At 40.9% G+C, this 25,730-nt stretch overlaps 1 protein-coding gene and 2 non-coding genes across 4 annotated transcripts in view; 1 reads left to right on the forward strand and 2 right to left on the reverse strand.

The window, feature by feature from the left end:
- Positions 1-25,730, forward strand: part of cher (filamin protein cher) — a 1,020,924-nt gene that overhangs the window by 710,157 nt on the left and 285,037 nt on the right. The gene's annotated exons all lie outside the window — the stretch shown is intronic.
- On the reverse strand, positions 531-649 carry LOC138708268 (5S ribosomal RNA). Its single transcript, XR_011334673.1, has one exon. It is a non-coding gene; the product is annotated as a 5S ribosomal RNA (ribosomal RNA).
- On the reverse strand, positions 15,768-15,886 carry LOC138708269 (5S ribosomal RNA). Its single transcript, XR_011334674.1, has one exon. It is a non-coding gene; the product is annotated as a 5S ribosomal RNA (ribosomal RNA).

A 25,730-nucleotide genomic window follows, 5' to 3' on the forward strand; every position in this document is an offset into this window, starting at 1 on the left:
ACTCCGCTATTGCTATATTTCCTAAACTAAACGCTGATATTGAAATAACGCCTGGTCTGATAATGCAGTCTGTTTAAATTTCTACCGACCAAGTTCTGCCCTTCATCATGGGAAAACAACGAGCTTCTTTAAAGGATACAACTACTAGGACAGAGATATTTTCATTATGGAATTTGTACTACCCACTGAAATGTAGTAACTAATGGGATTTTAATTAGCCATATATGTACAGTATATTACATTCTTTACCTAAAATGTCTCTAACTTCTAGGGAGAGCGCGAGGTACGTTCACAATCCCCTGAATACATATTCCCTTCTTCGAGAAAACGCAGAGAAGTGAACCGTCTCATATGAATATGCTACCAGTCATAAGTTTCAATACGGAGCTGCAAGTACTTAAGAATTATCAATTACTCTACAATTATGCAGCGGCGTCATCATCCAAGCTATAGCTGGAATAGGGAAGGGAACATAATATCCCATAAGTCTTATTAGAACACGCTGGAAATAGTGACGTAAAAAAAAAAATCGCCAACGGCACGTGGTGTTCCCAAGCGGTCACCCATCCAAGTACTGACCACGCCCAATGTTGCTTGACTTCGGTGATCGGACGAGAACCGGTATTTTCAACATGGTATGGCCGTTGCCGATGAAACTGCGTAATCTGTAGGCACTTGAGGACGATGGGATTGGGGTGCACTCGATAAAACCTGCACTCGCTCACACACACACGTAAACTGCCTGCTTAGACTCTGTACCTAAATTACCAAGCTCGTTGGATGTCATTGGGATAGATGATAAATCTATCTATCAACGGCAGTTTGGTTACGTTTCAACGTCACACACTGCTGGATTGACACGGGATTAATAAAACAGCTAGTCGGCATTCTAAGTTAAGCCACAGGTGGATTGTTGTTCAACAGCGGAGCCTCCTTTCAACCACATGGTTGTGGAACTGTAGTCGGATTTTCGACATCATTTTCATGCCATACTACGGAACTTCACACAAACTTCAATTCACTTCTTGCACCGGCGGCTACTACGAATGGACTGAAGCTCGCTACTGACTAGGGGGGGGGGGACATTTGTCTCTTGATGGATTACGTGACAGATATATAAAGTATCAGTCGTATGTTATGAACCCGAGTTTCAATAAAGATAGATTACCCGTATGTCCACAGATTCTCAGTAGTGGCCTGCGGAAGGATTATGACCGCGGTCGACAAGTTACCTTCTAAGTTGTTTTCCCTCAACAATTAATGCTGCCAAGTGAGTAGGAATGACACCGCGCTCTCATATAAGTCGTACGAAACTATTAAGGAAACGAATTTGCCTCGTGGATCCAAGTCTCCCATGGACTGCCTATAATGTATTATCTATCCTAGAAGTGTTATCGGGGTGATTATTTAAATTTTCACTCGGTGGGAAACGCTGTTGTTCTTCATTCATCTACTCTGTTATGAATAACTTGTGGCCCTTAAAAGGGCCGGTTGCTGATTCCCTAGCAAGCACTCCCGCTTACTTGGAACTAGTGTATTTTGTGACGGCCTTGGTCCCTTCACTGACGGCGTGCTTGGCCAGCTCACCGGGTAGCAGGAGACGGACGGCTGTCTGGATCTCCCGACTGGTGATGGTCGACCGCTTGTTGTAATGCGCGAGCCGCGAAGCTTCCGCGGCGATGCGCTCGAAGATGTCGTTAACGAAGCTGTTCATGATGCTCATAGCCTTTGAACTGATTCCCGTGTCTGGGTGAACTTGTTTCAGAACCTTGTAGATGTAAATGGCGTAGCTCTCCTTCCTCTTGCGCTTCTTCTTCTTATCGCCCTTCGAAATATTCTTCTGGGCCTTGCCGGCCTTCTTGGCAGCCTTTCCGGAAGCTTTGGGGGGCATGGTGCTCGTCTGATGATGAGCCCGGAGGGAGAAAAATATTTAAGTCGCAGGGACAATGCCGTACTGCCTTCCCAGTGCGAGCCAATAGAAACAGCGCAAACGTTTGTGACTTTACGATTGGTCCGCTGTCGATTATTGACGTTGGCGTAAAAGTGAAGGTTACCGTCGGGCCTGGCACAGTTTGCTGACGATGTTGCTTTCTGGGCCACCCATCCCCGCTTACGATCCGCCAGGGTACTAATAGACAACGCCCTGAGACAGTACACTGAGTGGGCCAACACCTGGAGAATTACCATCAACACCGAAAAAACCCAAACCTGTGTCTTCCGCCCCTCTTTAAAATCACGAATCACAAACAGACAACACATTACAATCGGACAAGCATTAATACCACTCCAACACAAAGTAACATATCTAGGCATTCCACTCACATCAAAACTCTCTTGGACTACAATAGCGCAAACAATATGGGACAAATACAACAAAGCTACTAAAGCAGTAAGCTACCTAAGCGGCATTAGACGACAAGGCTGCCACGCCAACACATTACTACACCTATATAAAGCACTGGTTCGATCCCAGTGCACCTACTCCTCCTACTTTCTATTGCAATCTTCACCCTCAACACAAAAGAAATTTGAGTCCCGTGAAAGGAAATTATTGCGCCAGATATTTCGACTACCCAAACATACCAGAAACGACACAGTATACATCCACACCAAAACGAAACCACTCTCCACACACCTAATCCGAACAGTCACTAAATACACACACTTCGCACTACGTCGCTCATACACACAACATATGTTTGACAATCCTCCACACACCAACAAGAACACAACCATTGAAAAACTCCTACAAGCCTATCAAGATCACTTCAATCCACAAAATAACCATTAAACTCTCCCCCTCTCTCTCCCTCTCTACAACACCCCTCGTCTCCCGGAGTCGGCTCATTCGCGGTCTGTCTCCCATAAATACCCCAAAAGAATGCCATCGTTGAGGAATGCACATACATGTCATAGACCAGAACCCGACACATACAATTAATAATCCACTTTCATCTACAACGAGAGGAAATCGAAATCAAATACCCCACCCACAACATAACGTACCAGCGAACATCTCTCCGACTGCTGGATAGCTGAAGTCAAAATGCCAACGCACAAACACAAGGATAACAACAATATAAACAAATTGTGACTGCCCTCACCACTGCTTAGTGATGCATGATAGCTATCGTTGAATAACTAAACAATAAATAAATACATTCAAAATTCACGCAAGCCCAGTAAATAATTTACATCACAAACAGTTCATGGTCACTCCTCAAATAACAACAAATCAAAACTTAAAATCTGCTTCTTAAATCTTCTTTCTTACTTTCTACCCACCTGTCTTCTTTCCACGTCTCAATCTCAATCTCATAAAAGCCCTAAATATCCAACATTCTATTAACACTGCACTCACAAGCACTCACGGTCGAAGAGGGCATTGTAATGTAAGACCCTAAAACGACCGCTGGCTCTGCCAGCAATCAACTCTGACACCCACCCACCGGGGCCCTGCATCATTTTGGGCGAGGCGTCGTTCTTGTAGTTAAACAGCTGCAAGTAGGAGTAGCATCATGTCGGGTCGTGGAAAGGGAGGCAAGGTGAAGGGAAAGTCAAAGTCTCGATCCAGCCGTGCTGGGTTGCAGTTCCCGGTAGGCCGTATCCACCGTCTTTTGCGTAAGGGCAATTACGCAGAGCGAGTTGGTGCCGGTGCGCCAGTCTACCTGGCCGCGGTGATGGAGTACCTGGCGGCCGAAGTTCTCGAGTTGGCTGGCAACGCAGCTCGTGACAACAAGAAGACTAGGATCATTCCTCGTCACTTACAGCTCGCCATTCGCAACGACGAGGAGCTGAACAAACTCCTGTCCGGCGTCACCATCGCCCAGGGTGGTGTGTTGCCCAACATCCAGGCGGTTCTCCTCCCGAAGAAAACCGAGAAGAAGGCTTAAGCCCCTTCTCCGTAAAACGGCCCTTTTAAGGGCCCCACTAACCTCACAAAAGTCAGAAATAGCCAGTATTGTTAATCCTCTCTCACGGCTTCGTAATGTAATTTCATTACGCGTGTCAACTTTCTCTCTCTCTCTATACCGGTGGGCTGATTTAATATCATCATTCTGTAATTTTGTGCTCTGAACGATGTCGTTGTCCCAGGTTCGCACTGAAGTACTTGAAACCGTTGTACATTTACTAGGCTATTGTGTGATAACACATTATACTGATGCATATAGAAAGGTTTCATTATTATTATATAATTTAACACAATACGAGTTAAATTAGATGATGATGCCAAGGTACATAGTTGGCTTCGAAATTTATGTAATATATTTCTATCATATTAGAGTAATGGAGATTATCGTGAAAATAATCACAAGTCCCCTTCTTTGGTGCCCATCGTGGTTTTAGACATATACGTTTGAATATACTAGTTTACTTTACTACATACTACGAATGAAACTAATTTTGAATAAGAAATCGATAACTGGTGAACAACTTACGGCGTTATAATAGAGTTCCTAATGCGTTTGTTTGTTGGTGCACATATTGGCCGCACGCGCAGGAACCCCAATACTGAGATGATGACATGACCTTCTCGTAGGAATCGAAGGCTTTGACAATTTGCGTTCGAATTTCCCCTCTCTCTGTCGTTTCGTTCGAACCGAAATGACGCAAGCTATACGTGGAAGTTGTCTGACAGGACGAAGTCCTGTGTTCTGACATGCGATGTGTACCTCTTCTCCCCAGTGTTTACCACACTGGATTCCTATGACCTAAAAGTTGGCATTGCAAAAACGTGGTGATGTGATGTTCAGTATGTGTCAATCCCCTCGGTTCCTTGTTACGGTCTGGTGAGCATTGCCTACCTGCGTTGTCATATTACCCACCAATTCTTCGGACAGTGATTATTGACTTACAGAAGTTTACAGTAACAGGTAACATAATCCGAGGAGCAAGGCTTCACAGAGGAATCCGGTCTTTCCACTTGATATACCAAGCGTTGGGGTCAGACCCATTTGAAAAACGGAGAGGCATTTCTTACAACGTCTTTTGCTGATACTGAAGTGCCCCTACGAAATAAGTTCTGTTTTCCGCACTGGCCTGTTGAGCTAGTGGTCACACAGTAAAGGTGAATTAAATTAATCTCGACAACTACTGCCCTTTTTAGACGGATTTTATGGCCCTGAAAAGGGCCGTTTTGCCGACGGATTCGGCAGCAGACGTGTGTAGGCAGTCTAACCGCCGAACCCGTAGAGAGTCCTCCCCTGCCTCTTCAAGGCGTATACCACGTCCATGGCCGTGACTGTCTTCCGCTTCGCGTGCTCGGTGTATGTTACAGCGTCACGGATTACGTTCTCCAGAAAGACCTTGAGAACACCTCTCGTCTCCTCGTAGATGAGGCCGGAGATACGCTTTACGCCTCCACGTCGGGCGAGACGACGAATGGCCGGCTTCGTGATGCCCTGAATATTATCTCGGAGAACCTTCCTGTGGCGCTTCGCTCCACCTTTGCCAAGACCCTTGCCTCCCTTGCCGCGTCCAGTCATGTTGCTCGTGTGACGAAGGTTAAAAGTGATCTCGACGGCGGGTCATTTTTTGGTTTATATACTAAAACCCGCGGACCAATCACATTACGGAAGGGGCGTGGCTTCTCAACGGGCGAAGACATAAATACCCCTCTTGGGGGCTCAATGCTGATAAATCCCAAGCCATGTTGATTAAGAAACAAAACTGTCCGTTGGGTGCTAGAGCAAGATATCCTGTCCTAATCAATAACACCCCAATTCCATACAAACGAAACATCAAATACCTAGGTGTCACCTTCAATGATAAACTTAATCTCGCAAGTCACATTCATCACCTCCGGAAAAAATTAAAATTTTCAATCCCACTTTTGTACCGCATGGCAGGCAGAGGACCCGAATACCCAGGTTGCAAACCAAAAACCACAATGATGATATATAAAACAATAATCCGCCCTTCTATCCTATATGCATCCCAACTATACACCAGGCTATCCCCTACCCATATGTCACAACTCTGTGCTACTGAAAGACGACTAGCCAGAAAAGCATTCAACCTGCCCCGGAATACCGACAACCAAACCGTATACGACGTCACCAGAATCCAACCAATTTCCCAGTATATCACAGCCAAAAACATCAAATATGTCCACAATGCCCTCGATAGACCTTTTATCCAACATATCTTCCTAAATCCTCCCAATACAAACCCCCCAACCACAGTTGACAATTTACTCCTTCAATATAGAAACCGCCCACCCTAAGAGAGAAACCCTTGCAATGTGTCATACAGCACTGGTATAAGTCCATTACGAACTACCAAAACTGTAGAACTCCCAACCCCACAGCTCCAAAATCCAACCATGTCAGCCATTATATTATAATCAATAATAACTATCCTAAATAATGCCACAGCTGCGGATGCGCCAAGATCGTGAGCCACAACTCCTTTGTCTCTCCTGCGCAAGTTGACAAAATAACAAACTCTATAGAACAAACACCCCGGCCTGAAGAGGGCACATAAGGCCCTAAAACAGGCAGTATCTCTCATTGTAGAGATACTATAACATCACCCCCCCCCAGCGGGCGCGACTGTATTGCGTCAACTTGGGTTGCGAGGACGAAGGAGTAAGCGATGGCACGTACGAAGCAAACTGCGCGTAAGTCCACGGGAGGCAAGGCTCCACGAAAGCAGCTGGCAACGAAGGCCGCTAGGAAGAGCGCACCGGCTACTGGAGGCGTGAAGAAACCCCATCGATACCGACCTGGTACAGTTGCTCTTCGCGAGATCCGTCGTTACCAGAAGAGCACCGAGCTCCTCATCCGCAAGCTGCCTTTCCAGCGCTTGGTGCGTGAAATCGCTCAGGATTTCAAAACCGACCTCCGTTTCCAGAGCTCAGCCGTAATGGCCTTGCAGGAGGCAAGCGAGGCATACCTCGTCGGTCTCTTCGAGGATACCAACCTTTGCGCCATCCACGCCAAGCGCGTGACCATTATGCCCAAGGATATTCAGCTGGCTAGGCGCATCCGCGGCGAGAGGGCTTGAATTAACAAAGGTACTCCTGCCCGCAAAAAGGCCCTTTTCAGGGCCACTAGTTATTTCTCGGAAGAGCCGGTTGTACCGTACTCCAGGTCTCGTTCCTACTACCCTCAGTTCAAGGTCACCTCAATAATATAAATGGTTTCTCCCTTTCCATTCCTCACCGTATCAGCATTTTCCCACAGCCTGTTTGACAAATATCGCAATGTATCCTATAGGTTAATAAACAATTTTTTAATAGAACGATGGATAACAAAGTTTCTTAGGAAAATTAAAAAAAAATTTCACAGTTCTATAATATTGCACATTATATATATTTACCAAATTAAGGGTTAACGCCGCCGGGACGAGTGATCCTCCGTCCGACCGATCACAAGCGCCAAGGCTCAAAGTGGTCCAGAAAGCAAATCTAGCTGGACTAAAAATGTGACATATTTCCATGAAACTTCGCACTATAGTCACTACTGTATAAGAGGAGAAACTACCCCTTTATAGACGATGCGTTTTGACAAAAATTAGTGACTTGTCTCATATATAATATATTGTTTTAATGAAACTTTACACAGTACTTACATGTAGCTCGTTTATACTATATTGGATACAAAATGTGATTATGATTGTATAAGAGTAGCTACTTGTCTCCTATCTAACATTTTTTACTTTCACGAAACTATAACTGTGACTCATTATTTTCGATAGTACAGACGTGGTCTGCTTAGGAAAGGACAAGCGGAAGACTGTGACCTTTGTGACCTCGGGTGGGTATTACGATAACATTTATAACCGTCACCCTGATAAGCATCCGAGCAGCTTATTTCACAAAAGGAGTTTGAATACAAACAATTCCTTCAATCTACTACGATTATTACAATAACTGATTTCATTAATCTCCTCTCTTCTTTAGCAAAATATAAATTACCTTCAATTGGTCGATTCAGCAAACTTGTTCATAAAACTTATCGCTATTGCGTCACGTTTCGCAATTTTTCTAAAGTAAAAACAAAAACACGAACAAACGCCTACTCCTTTAACCTCATCGCTCTCTTATCTCTAGAATCCCGGGGGGTAGAGAACCTGAATTCTCTGTGGTGTGAAACAAAGCAACCCGCAGGAGCAATGACACGTTCAATTGTCCTAATAATAGAAAAAAAATTACACGTCATTTAGTGTATTCAGAACATTTTTACAGGACCGTGTAGGATATTCACTCTCCTGTCGAATAGTTTCGGCGGCTGGTAGGCGATACGCATTAATTAAAATAATACTTGCGTACCTTGTTCAGGACAGTGACTGTGCTACTTTCTTTCTTTCTTTCTTTCTTTCTTTCTTTCTTTCTTTCTTTCTTTCTTTCTTTCCTTTATTTGTAGCTTATTGATGACACCAGATGCCATAACGGAAATGCCGTGATGGTATGTTTGTTTAATATTCAAAATCAAGTGACAGACGCTATTTGACTTTGCGGTGGAGGGGATAGGGACCTGATCTCGGATGTTCCGAGAGATGCCGGCGCACAGTTGTCCAGAACGCAAAACTATGTAAGAAAATCAACTTCATCATAACCGAAGTTTAAGTAATATCTAGGCTTAAACAAAAGCTAGGCATTGTGCACAACAACATACAAAACATCAATATCAGTAAGAGGTGGGACAAAACATGAGTTTTTTTTTTTTTTTTTTTTTTTTTTTTTTTTTTTTTTTTTTTTTTTTAAGTCACGCTCTTCAGTTGATTTTTGTTCGTGGGGTCAGTGGCTGTTTTATATTGTTAAACCTTCCCTTATGGAGGTCATAGGACAAGATGTGTACTTTCATTTAATACGCGAAAAGCAATCTATAATACGTTAGCATTCATTTAATTGGCACGTTTACTGAGATTTGTGCAACTAGTTTTTTTTTTTTTTTTTTTTTTTACGACATATTTAACAGGCTGTGCATTACAAGTAAACCTGAGTTAACTTTCAATTCTTCTACCCACACATTAATCAAATATTAAACTCTATACGGCTTAAAATTTAGCTGCTACATCCTGCAAACTTAGATGTTATATTCATCTCTTGGTGGCGCTTTACGAATTCGACAGCAGCCACTTTTCAGAGTCTGGATGAAGGAGCTTAATTTCTCCAAGAAAAATTCAACACTTCTTGAACATATAATGAACAACTAAATTATGGAGTATATCCATGAATCTAGCATTTTGTTACCAACTGCGAAAAATATGGCAGGCTAGTCATCTTTTAGGAGCATAATTTCTATTAAAACATTAAAAATTATCAGAAACACTAATTTTTCCCTAATTCCCTAATTACACGAGCATAATTCGTTTTTGCATAGATGCGTATAAAATTTCATGGAAATATGTTACATAGGGGAGAAATTATTAACTCTGTATAAATGTAGCCTCTAAACACAAGAAGTAGATTCCCATATAAAAACCATTATCTGAATTTATGCTACCTGTAACTATACTGTGTGAAATATAATGTAAATATTTCAGTTAAGATAGAAATTATTAATTTAGTCTATAAAGCACTTCCGATACAACTCTTCACACAATAATAATAATAATAATAATAATAATAATAATAATAATAATAATAATAATTATAGTAATAGTAATAATAATAATAAGAAGAAGAAGAAGAAGAAGAAGAAGAAGAATACACACTCGCCCGAATACAGAAATGTGAAGGGTCAGCAGGACAGAGTATTTGAGAATCATATCATATCATATCATAATATATATTCCTTACATTCATGTTAACAACCCTTAAATGTGCAAAACTTCATATCTCACACTAGTTTATTAAAAAAGGTCGGACTGTAAAGAAAACAACTATCGCAATTTTCATATTTTAAGATTCCCTGCAGTTTATACAATTTCATTTATACCACTTAGGATGTATTCATTAAGGATATGCTAATTTTTAATGAAACACACACACACACACACACACACACATCTATTATACTAAACATAAACCCACAAGAGAAAACAATACTTGTATTAACTGTAAACATTTTTCTTCCTTTCTTTATTTTTAGCAGAATCCTCCATTTCACCCTTTATCTCACTAGATGCGCTTCCCGCAGACATTCTTCATTATATGTTTCACACACCACTTCGTAACACTTGCAGCGGTTGACTTTTGTTTTCTTGTCTTTTTCTCTAGGGTATATTGTACATAGTGCTCGGTATCGGTGCTCGTTCACGTGATATTTTACCTTTGTTTTTCTTGCTAACTCCTGCCAATTTTTCTGATATTTCCCGTAGTTGATTGGTCAAGTACTGCGGATTGATTCCCGGTTATAACAAACACACCTACACTACATTCCAATGATTTCTGACTCGTTACTGCACATTTTAGAAACACTGTACGGAAGCACACGCAGTCTCTCGTAAATCAACAGGTTACAACAGAGACTTACACTTGCAAACGCGTGGGGATTTCAGAAAATTTCTTACTATTTCAGTACCTTTAACTGTACAACAGATTTTGTTTTCTCGAAAAAGAAAGGTCAACGTTACTATTGACAAAAGACAGAAACGTACGATTACAATACCTTTATTTTAAACAATCTTAGAGGTGGTCTGGGAATTCCTAAACTCACCACGCGACTACTTAACCCTAGACAGGTAATCATCACTGTACTCATGTTAAAGGTAAGCATTCGTAATTTTTACTACTCACATTTTAATTAACTGAAATCAACTCAATATCACACATTTAACAACTTTTACACTTTTCGTAGCCATTAGTGTTCATTTAATTTTAAGTTTGTCATAAAGTCTTTACGTTCATGTTATTGTCCTATTTACAATTAGTGCAAACAACAGCGCGATGTTCTCTGCAGAACCCCTTTTTGCAAAGTCCACAAAATGTTGTCATCATTCTCCTCTTCTTTGCAGGACATTTATAGCAAACAGTACGTTCACCATCTGGCTGCATTACCTGGCATTGTTGTTGCACAGCAATGTTCAGATGTTCTTCAATTGTTGCCCGCAGAGATCGGTGTAAAGTAGGACGTGCAAAGCGGTGCTGCATCCACGGTTTTGTCAGCTCTTCACACAATTGGAAAATGAATTGTTTTCTTGATATTGTTTTCTGAGTTCTTCTAACTATAAATTATCCATGAATTTATACTTGCAATATTTAGCATGTTGTAAAATATTGCTAGTGGCCAGCGCCTCGTCTTTCTATTGCAGGAAAGATTGTGGCACATTTGACATAGTGTATCTACACCACCTTTAGTCCCATTGTAAATAATAATAATAATAATAATAATAATAATAATAAAGGCTTTACATATAACGTGTTGCTTACTGTTGTCATTGCAGTCCACGTCGGTGGGGGTGGGGGGGTTTCTTTCTCCTCCTCCTTCCTCTAAAAAGAGCAGTTACCAGGGTCTAAGGAAGTGAATGCCCTTTTCTTTCTGGGCTCATCCCTACATTTGTCTTAGCTCCTTAGGGAAAACCACGGAAAACCCTCAGGCTTGCGAATAGACTGAATGAATGAGAGGAGAAACTTTAAAGGTACGTGAAAACACGTCCATGCAAGGGAGTTGGGACTGTGAAAAATTGAATATGTGAAATCCAAGACTGTATTTGCCAGGCGAGCAAAGATGAAGAAGAAGAAAGGCTTACGTATGACGTGTGGCTTACTGTTGTCATTGCAGTCCGCGTCGGCCAGCGGTGGGAGGGGGGGGGGGTCAATATACCTGCACATATCAGTTCAAATTATAAAAACCTCTTAATGCTACTGCGGTACTATTCCATTGCCGAACACAATATGAAGAAATTAGCAGATCCCTGAACTGAACTCTTATTACTCTGAAATTACCGCGCAGTACAATTATAGCTATGACGCATTGCAAGCGTTAGTCACCATATCGATTTGCTAAGCAAATTTAATCCCTTTAGAGCATGTCCCCCCCCCCTCCTCCTCCATATCAGCCAACAACATACTGGATGAAGAAGACTCCTGCAAAAGGGACGAATTAAGATTTAATTTTATTTTAATGATAGACTAACATTGCAAAGTTCCAAAATAATTTTTTGCATTCCTTCATTACACTAGTCGTACAAAATTGCGGTCGTATCTCGTACTATCTATACTAATAATAAATCTGTAGCCGAAATTTTTCTGGTAAGTTTCGATTTTCCAAAAGTAATTGGTCCTAACATATATAATTAACCACCCTGAAACCGAAAATCGCATTTTTGAAATTTTTGTTTGTATGTCTGTCTGTATGTTTGTTACCTTTTCACGCGATAATGGCTGAACCGATTTATATGAAAACTGGAATATAAATTAAGTTTGTTGTAACTTAGATTTTAGGCTATATGGCATTCGAAATACATTATTTAAAAGGGGAGTTATAAGGGGGCCTGAATTAAATAAATCGAAATATCTCGCTTATTATTGATATTTGAGAAAAAATGTTACATAACAGATGTTCCTTTAAAAATGATTTCCGTTAAGTTTTATTTTTTTACAACATTTTGATAGGACTGATATTTAATGAGATAAATGAGTTTTAAAATTAAAATAACGCTATCTAAGACGGTGCAATGAATTAAGAACAAATGACTTCGTCTATAAGGGGCCTTGGACAACAACAATCGAAACAGGGGCCTTGGACATCAACAAACAATCGAAAGCTATTAAACATAGCCTACAGGGAATGTTTCTGTGTTTGTATGAAGTAATATCACAAGCTCGTAAATTAACTGATTTGTATAATTAGTTATTATTTCACCATTGGAAACTGTAGTTTCTCTAGATGGACATAATGCTATAATGTTATTACAGTAACGTCTGAGTAAATCGAGGACAGGTAAGATTAAAATAGCTTCTTATGCACAGAAAATTTGATAGGCTATTTTGTACATTCGTTTTCTGTATTTCTTAAAATAATATTTATGTACACGCATTTTAATCTCAGAGAATTAACGAACAACGAGAGTGTATTGATTTAGTATGCAGTAATAGTACTTTAGCTTGGCAATCCATTATTTTAATAATTCATATTTTAACTATGCTCAATTGAATCGTGTTAAAATACATAAAATATATATGCAATAAATGCAGTGCTAAAAAAAAATTGGGTAATATGCGAAGCAGATTATCTTGCGCTGTTGTAAAAGTTGTTCCCTGGATCAGACGTCCTATTTTAATTATGTAATTACTTTATATTTATTTCTAACAGGTGGAGCGGAGCGAACGGGTACGGCTAGCTAACAATAAGTGAGAACTTACAATACAACAACAACAACAACAACAGCTGATAATCTGAAAGGGAACATAGTAATTTGGGGTGAATTAAAATGCAGCTTCCATTCGTTTAAAATTTCTTTAAATTTTAACTAAATATTAATGTAGATATTACCTCTAAAGGTAAATGGGGGCATGTTTCACAACGCTAACAAATTACAAATTAACAATATACAATTAACAACGGAAATATTACATATGCTTGTTAACTGTGTTTCACAATGCAATCTTATTCACTTGTATGTTTTAACGAACTTTACAAAATCGGCGAAACAAACTTACAAATACGCATAATTGGTTGAACAAAATCGCCAACGACAGTTTACAAAAATCACTAAGGATCAGAGGTAAAGTAGCTGTAATTTTAGAACTATCGATGGACATGTTTATATTTTTTTATATATATTTTATTTAGATTTTGCTACATCGGCGACAACGGAGTTTCGCGGCATGCAATTGGTCGAGCATACCAATGCATTAATTAGCCTACGACTTAACTGACGAAAGTTAGCGCGAAATTCATTCAAATAATTGATAAATAATGGATTTGACCCACGTAGTTATATGCAGTTGATAGAGCAGCTAACATGTCCATCCATTAAAATCAACTTCGCTCTCTGCTGGTCCATCAGTATATTTTATTGTTTCATCCATAACCTCGCCAACATTAGGGAACCCAGCAGGAGGAGCATAAAAATCCTTTGCCCGAGTAAGCACATTCGGTGATCAATAACCCGCCTCGAGTTTTTTCAATCTTGTAACAACATCAACTACCATGTGTGAACTTTTGCACACTGTAATCTTATAAATTCCGTTCTTATCTGCTAACGCAGGGAACTGAGAGCTACTATGCAACCAATGCAGTTCTCGCTTTGAGGTTAGGGCACCACTTTTCCCTTTCAGATGTTGCATGTGATGTCCCATATCTTGTAGGAGAGATTACAGCGAAATGGGATTCGGAACGACTTCAGAATACTGCGTAAGTAATGCCGACATTGCATTATTAAGTGATTGGTTTTCGGTGCAAAGTTTTTCTTCTTTAAGTGCGAGTATTTATTAAATACGTTCCTCGTATATAAGAACTAACGCGGTATTCTGAAGTATAGCGCGGGATTCATTCGAAACCTTTCATTAATATTCGTACAATGATACGAACGTGGCCGGAAAATTCTACGTTAGGCCTAAATGCAAAATCTTCGTCTGAGTCGCTAGAACTACTCAATAACATCACAACTGCTTCAGTGTAATTCTTAATGGTACCCTGTTACTATAAAATTGATTTTATACATATGTGTTTATTTTTTTCATTCACAATTAGAAGCTATTTCAACAGGGCTACTGTAGAAAATGTGCTAACTTCACTAGTAAAGTTTAGTTTACACGTTTGTAAAATTACTCCTTCGTTGTGAAACAAACATATCACTTGTAAAGAGCGCAAAATTTCATTCGTAAAGATTTGATTTCCTTTGTACAGTCCACCTTTACAAACAAAGATTGTGAAACAGAAGTTTACAAACAGAGTTCACAATTTCCAAAGATTGTAAACTTTGTGAAACACCCCACTGGTGAATCAGCACGCCGAGCTCGATCGAAATACAACCAGTTACTATTATTTCCCTATCGTTTTTTGACATTTGATTCCGCGTCCTACCCCTTTCATTCGTTACTAACCAACAACGCCAATAGCAGAAGGTAACGCAAAAACAGTCACCGGTTCCCCGATGCATGGCTTTCTCTCTCAATGTCAACTGAGAGTTAAAAATATTCATTATAATATGCACTTTCCACTCACTCCTCAGAATGTCTTCTTTATTTTTATTTATTTATTTATTTATTTATTTTTAAAGATATGTGAGCTACGTACTGTATGTCTGATGTTTTGCCATCGTACATTCAAATATTTATATTCACTGTACAGTACAGCGAACTGTTTATACTTACTGTACATGCTATAACTACTTCTCCCAACTCCGCTATTGCTATATTTCCTAAACTAAACGCTGATATTGAAATAACGCCTGGTCTGATAATGCAGTCTGTTTAAATTTCTACCGACCAAGTTCTGCCCTTCATCATGGGAAAACAACGAGCTTCTTTAAAGGATACAACTACTAGGACAGAGATATTTTCATTATGGAATTTGTACTACCCACTGAAATGTAGTAACTAATGGGATTTTAATTAGCCATATATGTACAGTATATTACATTCTTTACCTAAAATGTCTCTAACTTCTAGGGAGAGCGCGAGGTACGTTCACAATCCCCTGAATACATATTCCCTTCTTCGAGAAAACGCAGAGAAGTGAACCGTCTCATATGAATATGCTACCAGTCATAAGTTTCAATACGGAGCTGCAAGTACTTAAGAATTATCAATTACTCTACAATTATGCAGCGGCGTCATCATCCAAGCTATAGCTGGAATAGGGAAGGGAACATAATATCCCATAAGTCTTATTAGAACACGCTGGAAATAGTGACGTAAAAAAAAAAATCGCCAACGGCACGTGGTGTTCCCAAGCGGTCACCCATCCAAGTACTGACCACGCCCAATGTTGCTTGACTTCGGTGATCGGACGAGAACCGGTATTTTCAACATGGTATGGCCGTTGCCGATGAAACTGCGTAATCTGTAGGCACTTGAGGACGATGGGATTGGGGTGCACTCGATAAAACCTGCACTCGCTCACACACACACGTAAACTGCCTGCTTAGACTCTGTACCTAAATTACCAAGCTCGTTGGATGTCATTGGGATAGATGATAAATCTATCTATCAACGGCAGTTTGGTTACGTTTCAACGTCACACACTGCTGGATTGACACGGGATTAATAAAACAGCTAGTCGGCATTCTAAGTTAAGCCACAGGTGGATTGTTGTTCAACAGCGGAGCCTCCTTTCAACCACATGGTTGTGGAACTGTAGTCGGATTTTCGACATCATTTTCATGCCATACTACGGAACTTCACACAAACTTCAATTCACTTCTTGCACCGGCGGCTACTACGAATGGACTGAAGCTCGCTACTGACTAGGGGGGGGGGGGACATTTGTCTCTTGATGGATTACGTGACAGATATATAAAGTATCAGTCGTATGTTATGAACCCGAGTTTCAATAAAGATAGATTACCCGTATGTCCACAGATTCTCAGTAGTGGCCTGCGGAAGGATTATGACCGCGGTCGACAAGTTACCTTCTAAGTTGTTTTCCCTCAACAATTAATGCTGCCAAGTGAGTAGGAATGACACCGCGCTCTCATATAAGTCGTACGAAACTATTAAGGAAACGAATTTGCCTCGTGGATCCAAGTCTCCCATGGACTGCCTATAATGTATTATCTATCCTAGAAGTGTTATCGGGGTGATTATTTAAATTTTCACTCGGTGGGAAACGCTGTTGTTCTTCATTCATCTACTCTGTTATGAATAACTTGTGGCCCTTAAAAGGGCCGGTTGCTGATTCCCTAGCAAGCACTCCCGCTTACTTGGAACTAGTGTATTTTGTGACGGCCTTGGTCCCTTCACTGACGGCGTGCTTGGCCAGCTCACCGGGTAGCAGGAGACGGACGGCTGTCTGGATCTCCCGACTGGTGATGGTCGACCGCTTGTTGTAATGCGCGAGCCGCGAAGCTTCCGCGGCGATGCGCTCGAAGATGTCGTTAACGAAGCTGTTCATGATGCTCATAGCCTTTGAACTGATTCCCGTGTCTGGGTGAACTTGTTTCAGAACCTTGTAGATGTAAATGGCGTAGCTCTCCTTCCTCTTGCGCTTCTTCTTCTTATCGCCCTTCGAAATATTCTTCTGGGCCTTGCCGGCCTTCTTGGCAGCCTTTCCGGAAGCTTTGGGGGGCATGGTGCTCGTCTGATGATGAGCCCGGAGGGAGAAAAATATTTAAGTCGCAGGGACAATGCCGTACTGCCTTCCCAGTGCGAGCCAATAGAAACAGCGCAAACGTTTGTGACTTTACGATTGGTCCGCTGTCGATTATTGACGTTGGCAAGTGGGCCTGGCACAGTTTGCTGACGATGTGGCATTCTGGGTCACCCATCCCCGCTTACGATCCGCCAGGGTACTAATAGACAACGCCCTGAGACAGTACACTGAGTGGGCCAACACCTGGAGAATTACCATCAACACCGAAAAAACCCAAACCTGTGTCTTCCGCCCTTCTTTAAAATCACGAATCACAAACAGACAACACATTACCATCGGACAAGCATTAATACCACTCCAACACAAAGTAACATATCTAGGCATTCCACTCACATCAAAACTCTCTTGGACCACAATAGCGCAAACAATATGGGACAAATACAACAAAGCCACTAAAGCAGTAAGCTACCTAAGCGGCATTAGAAGACAAGGCTGCCACGCCAACACATTACTACACCTATATAAAGCACTGGTTCGATCCCAGTGCACCTACTCCTCCTATTTTCTACTGCAATCTTCACCCTCAACACAAAAGAAATTTGAGTCCCGTGAAAGGAAATTATTGCGCCAGATATTTCGACTACCCAAACATACCAGAAACGACACAGTATACATCCACACTAAAACGAAACCACTCTCCACACACCTAATCCGAACAGTCACTAAATACACACACTTCGCACTACGTCGCTCATACACACAACATATGTTTAACAATCCTCCACACACCAATAAGAACACAACCATTGAAAAACTCCTACAAGCCTATCAAGATCACTTCAATCCACAAAATAACTATTAAACTCTCCCCCCCCTCTCTCCCTCTCTACAACACCCCTCGTCTCCCGGAATCGGCAAATTCGCGGCCTGTTTCCCATAAATACTCCACAAGAATGCCATCGTTGAGGAATACACATATATGTCATGGACCAGAACCCGACACATACAATTAATAATCCACCTTCATCTACAACGAGAGGAAATCGAAATCAAACACCCCACCCACAACATAACGTACCAGCGAACATCACTCCGACTGCTGGATAGCTGAAGTCAAAATGCCAACGCCCAAACACAAGGATAACAACAATATAAACAAATTGTGACTGCCCTCACCACTGCTTAGTGATGCATGATAGCTACCGTTGAATAACTAAACAATAAATAAATACATTCAAAATTCACGCAAGCCCAGTAAATAATTTACATCACAAATAGTTCATGGTTACTCCTCAAATAACAACAAATCAGAACTTAAAATCTGCTTCTTAAATCTTCTTTCTTACTTTCTACCCACCTGTCTTCTTTCCACGTCTCAACCTCAATCTCATAAAAGCCCTAAATATCCAACATTCTAATAACACTGCACTCACAAGCACTCACGGTCGAAGAGGGCATTGTAATGTAAGACCCTAAAACGACCGCTGGCTCTGCCAGCAATCAACTCTGACACCGGGCCCTGCATCATTTTGGGCGAGGCGTCGTTCTTGTAGTTAAACAGCTGCAAGTAGGAGTAGCATCATGTCGGGTCGTGGAAAGGGAGGCAAGGTGAAGGGAAAGTCAAAGTCTCGATCCAGCCGTGCTGGGTTGCAGTTCCCGGTAGGCCGTATCCACCGTCTTTTGCGTAAGGGCAATTACGCAGAGCGAGTTGGTGCCGGTGCGCCAGTCTACCTGGCCGCGGTGATGGAGTACCTGGCGGCCGAAGTTCTCGAGTTGGCTGGCAACGCAGCTCGTGACAACAAGAAGACTAGGATCATTCCTCGTCACTTACAGCTCGCCATTCGCAACGACGAGGAGCTGAACAAACTCCTGTCCGGCGTCACCATCGCCCAGGGTGGTGTGTTGCCCAACATCCAGGCGGTTCTCCTCCCGAAGAAAACCGAGAAGAAGGCTTAAGCCCCTTCTCCGTAAAACGGCCCTTTTAAGGGCCCCACTAACCTCACAAAAGTCAGAAATAGCCAGTATTGTTAATCCTCTCTCACGGCTTCGTAATGTAATTTCATTACGCGTGTCAACTTTCTCTCTCTCTCTATACCGGTGGGCTGATTTAATATCATCATTCTGTAATTTTGTGCTCTGAACGATGTCGTTGTCCCAGGTTCGCACTGAAGTACTTGAAACCGTTGTACATTTACTAGGCTATTGTGTGATAACACATTATACTGATGCATATAGAAAGGTTTCATTATTATTATATAATTTAACACAATACGAGTTAAATTAGATGATGATGCCAAGGTACATAGTTGGCTTCGAAATTTATGTAATATATTTCTATCATATTAGAGTAATGGAGATTATCGTGAAAATAATCACAAGTCCCCTTCTTTGGTGCCCATCGTGGTTTTAGACATATACGTTTGAATATACTAGTTTACTTTACTACATACTACGAATGAAACTAATTTTGAATAAGAAATCGATAACTGGTGAACAACTTACGGCGTTATAATAGAGTTCCTAATGCGTTTGTTTGTTGGTGCACATATTGGCCGCACGCGCAGGAACCCCAATACTGAGATGATGACATGACCTTCTCGTAGGAATCGAAGGCTTTGACAATTTGCGTTCGAATTTCCCCTCTCTCTGTCGTTTCGTTCGAACCGAAATGACGCAAGCTATACGTGGAAGTTGTCTGACAGGACGAAGTCCTGTGTTCTGACATGCGATGTGTACCTCTTCTCCCCAGTGTTTACCACACTGGATTCCTATGACCTAAAAGTTGGCATTGCAAAAACGTGGTGATGTGATGTTCAGTATGTGTCAATCCCCTCGGTTCCTTGTTACGGTCTGGTGAGCATTGCCTACCTGCGTTGTCATATTACCCACCAATTCTTCGGACAGTGATTATTGACTTACAGAAGTTTACAGTAACAGGTAACATAATCCGAGGAGCAAGGCTTCACAGAGGAATCCGGTCTTTCCACTTGATATACCAAGCGTTGGGGTCAGACCCATTTGAAAAACGGAGAGGCATTTCTTACAACGTCTTTTGCTGATACTGAAGTGCCCCTACGAAATAAGTTCTGTTTTCCGCACTGGCCTGTTGAGCTAGTGGTCACACAGTAAAGGTGAATTAAATTAATCTCGACAACTACTGCCCTTTTTAGACGGATTTTATGGCCCTGAAAAGGGCCGTTTTGCCGACGGATTCGGCAGCAGACGTGTGTAGGCAGTCTAACCGCCGAACCCGTAGAGAGTCCTCCCCTGCCTCTTCAAGGCGTATACCACGTCCATGGCCGTGACTGTCTTCCGCTTCGCGTGCTCGGTGTATGTTACAGCGTCACGGATTACGTTCTCCAGAAAGACCTTGAGAACACCTCTCGTCTCCTCGTAGATGAGGCCGGAGATACGCTTTACGCCTCCACGTCGGGCGAGACGACGAATGGCCGGCTTCGTGATGCCCTGAATATTATCTCGGAGAACCTTCCTGTGGCGCTTCGCTCCACCTTTGCCAAGACCCTTGCCTCCCTTGCCGCGTCCAGTCATGTTGCTCGTGTGACGAAGGTTAAAAGTGATCTCGACGGCGGGTCATTTTTTGGTTTATATACTAAAACCCGCGGACCAATCACATTACGGAAGGGGCGTGGCTTCTCAACGGGCGAAGACATAAATACCCCTCTTGGGGGCAGCGGGCGCGACTGTATTGCGTCAACTTGGGTTGCGAGGACGAAGGAGTAAGCGATGGCACGTACGAAGCAAACTGCGCGTAAGTCCACGGGAGGCAAGGCTCCACGAAAGCAGCTGGCAACGAAGGCCGCTAGGAAGAGCGCACCGGCTACTGGAGGCGTGAAGAAACCCCATCGATACCGACCTGGTACAGTTGCTCTTCGCGAGATCCGTCGTTACCAGAAGAGCACCGAGCTCCTCATCCGCAAGCTGCCTTTCCAGCGCTTGGTGCGTGAAATCGCTCAGGATTTCAAAACCGACCTCCGTTTCCAGAGCTCAGCCGTAATGGCCTTGCAGGAGGCAAGCGAGGCATACCTCGTCGGTCTCTTCGAGGATACCAACCTTTGCGCCATCCACGCCAAGCGCGTGACCATTATGCCCAAGGATATTCAGCTGGCTAGGCGCATCCGCGGCGAGAGGGCTTGAATTAACAAAGGTACTCCTGCCCGCAAAAAGGCCCTTTTCAGGGCCACTAGTTATTTCTCGGAAGAGCCGGTTGTACCGTACTCCAGGTCTCGTTCCTACTACCCTCAGTTCAAGGTCACCTCAATAATATAAATGGTTTCTCCCTTTCCATTCCTCACCGTATCAGCATTTTCCCACAGCCTGTTTGACAAATATCGCAATGTATCCTATAGGTTAATAAACAATTTTTTAATAGAACGATGGATAACAAAGTTTCTTAGGAAAATTAAAAAAAAATTTCACAGTTCTATAATATTGCACATTATATATATTTACCAAATTAAGGGTTAACGCCGCCGGGACGAGTGATCCTCCGTCCGACCGATCACAAGCGCCAAGGCTCAAAGTGGTCCAGAAAGCAAATCTAGCTGGACTAAAAATGTGACATATTTCCATGAAACTTCGCACTATAGTCACTACTGTATAAGAGGAGAAACTACCCCTTTATAGACGATGCGTTTTGACAAAAATTAGTGACTTGTCTCATATATAATATATTGTTTTAATGAAACTTTACACAGTACTTACATGTAGCTCGTTTATACTATATTGGATACAAAATGTGATTATGATTGTATAAGAGTAGCTACTTGTCTCCTATCTAACATTTTTTACTTTCACGAAACTATAACTGTGACTCATTATTTTCGATAGTACAGACGTGGTCTGCTTAGGAAAGGACAAGCGGAAGACTGTGACCTTTGTGACCTCGGGTGGGTATTACGATAACATTTATAACCGTCACCCTGATAAGCATCCGAGCAGCTTATTTCACAAAAGGAGTTTGAATACAAACAATTCCTTCAATCTACTACGATTATTACAATAACTGATTTCATTAATCTCCTCTCTTCTTTAGCAAAATATAAATTACCTTCAATTGGTCGATTCAGCAAACTTGTTCATAAAACTTATCGCTATTGCGTCACGTTTCGCAATTTTTCTAAAGTAAAAACAAAAACACGAACAAACGCCTACTCCTTTAACCTCATCGCTCTCTTATCTCTAGAATCCCGGGGGGTAGAGAACCTGAATTCTCTGTGGTGTGAAACAAAGCAACCCGCAGGAGCAATGACACGTTCAATTGTCCTAATAATAGAAAAAAAATTACACGTCATTTAGTGTATTCAGAACATTTTTACAGGACCGTGTAGGATATTCACTCTCCTGTCGAATAGTTTCGGCGGCTGGTAGGCGATACGCATTAATTAAAATAATACTTGCGTACCTTGTTCAGGACAGTGACTGTGCTACTTTCTTTCTTTCTTTCTTTCTTTCTTTCTTTCTTTCTTTCTTTCTTTCTTTCTTTCTTTATTTGTAGCTTATTGATGACACCAGATGCCATAACGGAAATGCCGTGATGGTATGTTTGTTTAATATTCAAAATCAAGTGACAGACGCTATTTGACTTTGCGGTGGAGGGGATAGGGACCTGATCTCGGATGTTCCGAGAGATGCCGGCGCACAGTTGTCCAGAACGCAAAACTATGTAAGAAAATCAACTTCATCATAACCGAAGTTTAAGTAATATCTAGGCTTAAACAAAAGCTAGGCATTGTGCACAACAACATACAAAACATCAATATCAGTAAGAGGTGGGACAAAACATGAGTTTTTTTTTTTTTTTTTTTTTTTTTTTTTTTTTTTTTTTTTTTTTTTTTTTTTTAAGTCACGCTCTTCAGTTGATTTTTGTTCGTGGGGTCAGTGGCTGTTTTATATTGTTAAACCTTCCCTTATGGAGGTCATAGGACAAGATGTGTACTTTCATTTAATACGCGAAAAGCAATCTATAATACGTTAGCATTCATTTAATTGGCACGTTTACTGAGATTTGTGCAACTAGTTTTTTTTTTTTTTTTTTTTTTTACGACATATTTAACAGGCTGTGCATTACAAGTAAACCTGAGTTAACTTTCAATTCTTCTACCCACACATTAATCAAATATTAAACTCTATACGGCTTAAAATTTAGCTGCTACATCCTGCAAACTTAGATGTTATATTCATCTCTTGGTGGCGCTTTACGAATTCGACAGCAGCCACTTTTCAGAGTCTGGATGAAGGAGCTTAATTTCTCCAAGAAAAATTCAACACTTCTTGAACATATAATGAACAACTAAATTATGGAGTATATCCATGAATCTAGCATTTTGTTACCAACTGCGAAAAATATGGCAGGCTAGTCATCTTTTAGGAGCATAATTTCTATTAAAACATTAAAAATTATCAGAAACACTAATTTTTCCCTAATTCCCTAATTACACGAGCATAATTCGTTTTTGCATAGATGCGTATAAAATTTCATGGAAATATGTTACATAGGGGAGAAATTATTAACTCTGTATAAATGTAGCCTCTAAACACAAGAAGTAGATTCCCATATAAAAACCATTATCTGAATTTATGCTACCTGTAACTATACTGTGTGAAATATAATGTAAATATTTCAGTTAAGATAGAAATTATTAATTTAGTCTATAAAGCACTTCCGATACAACTCTTCACACAATAATAATAATAATAATAATAATAATAATAATAATAATAATAATTATAGTAATAGTAATAATAATAATAAGAAGAAGAAGAAGAAGAAGAAGAAGAAGAATACACACTCGCCCGAATACAGAAATGTGAAGGGTCAGCAGGACAGAGTATTTGAGAATCATATCATATCATATCATAATATATATTCCTTACATTCATGTTAACAACCCTTAAATGTGCAAAACTTCATATCTCACACTAGTTTATTAAAAAAGGTCGGACTGTAAAGAAAACAACTATCGCAATTTTCATATTTTAAGATTCCCTGCAGTTTATACAATTTCATTTATACCACTTAGGATGTATTCATTAAGGATATGCTAATTTTTAATGAAACACACACACACACACACACACACACATCTATTATACTAAACATAAACCCACAAGAGAAAACAATACTTGTATTAACTGTAAACATTTTTCTTCCTTTCTTTATTTTTAGCAGAATCCTCCATTTCACCCTTTATCTCACTAGATGCGCTTCCCGCAGACATTCTTCATTATATGTTTCACACACCACTTCGTAACACTTGCAGCGGTTGACTTTTGTTTTCTTGTCTTTTTCTCTAGGGTATATTGTACATAGTGCTCGGTATCGGTGCTCGTTCACGTGATATTTTACCTTTGTTTTTCTTGCTAACTCCTGCCAATTTTTCTGATATTTCCCGTAGTTGATTGGTCAAGTACTGCGGATTGATTCCCGGTTATAACAAACACACCTACACTACATTCCAATGATTTCTGACTCGTTACTGCACATTTTAGAAACACTGTACGGAAGCACACGCAGTCTCTCGTAAATCAACAGGTTACAACAGAGACTTACACTTGCAAACGCGTGGGGATTTCAGAAAATTTCTTACTATTTCAGTACCTTTAACTGTACAACAGATTTTGTTTTCTCGAAAAAGAAAGGTCAACGTTACTATTGACAAAAGACAGAAACGTACGATTACAATACCTTTATTTTAAACAATCTTAGAGGTGGTCTGGGAATTCCTAAACTCACCACGCGACTACTTAACCCTAGACAGGTAATCATCACTGTACTCATGTTAAAGGTAAGCATTCGTAATTTTTACTACTCACATTTTAATTAACTGAAATCAACTCAATATCACACATTTAACAACTTTTACACTTTTCGTAGCCATTAGTGTTCATTTAATTTTAAGTTTGTCATAAAGTCTTTACGTTCATGTTATTGTCCTATTTACAATTAGTGCAAACAACAGCGCGATGTTCTCTGCAGAACCCCTTTTTGCAAAGTCCACAAAATGTTGTCATCATTCTCCTCTTCTTTGCAGGACATTTATAGCAAACAGTACGTTCACCATCTGGCTGCATTACCTGGCATTGTTGTTGCACAGCAATGTTCAGATGTTCTTCAATTGTTGCCCGCAGAGATCGGTGTAAAGTAGGACGTGCAAAGCGGTGCTGCATCCACGGTTTTGTCAGCTCTTCACACAATTGGAAAATGAATTGTTTTCTTGATATTGTTTTCTGAGTTCTTCTAACTATAAATTATCCATGAATTTATACTTGCAATATTTAGCATGTTGTAAAATATTGCTAGTGGCCAGCGCCTCGTCTTTCTATTGCAGGAAAGATTGTGGCACATTTGACATAGTGTATCTACACCACCTTTAGTCCCATTGTAAATAATAATAATAATAATAATAATAATAATAATAAAGGCTTTACATATAACGTGTTGCTTACTGTTGTCATTGCAGTCCACGTCGGTGGGGGTGGGGGGGTTTCTTTCTCCTCCTCCTTCCTCTAAAAAGAGCAGTTACCAGGGTCTAAGGAAGTGAATGCCCTTTTCTTTCTGGG

Source organism: Periplaneta americana, chromosome 10 (assembly GCF_040183065.1).
Source record: "Periplaneta americana isolate PAMFEO1 chromosome 10, P.americana_PAMFEO1_priV1, whole genome shotgun sequence".
NCBI lineage: Eukaryota > Metazoa > Arthropoda > Insecta > Blattodea > Blattidae > Periplaneta > Periplaneta americana.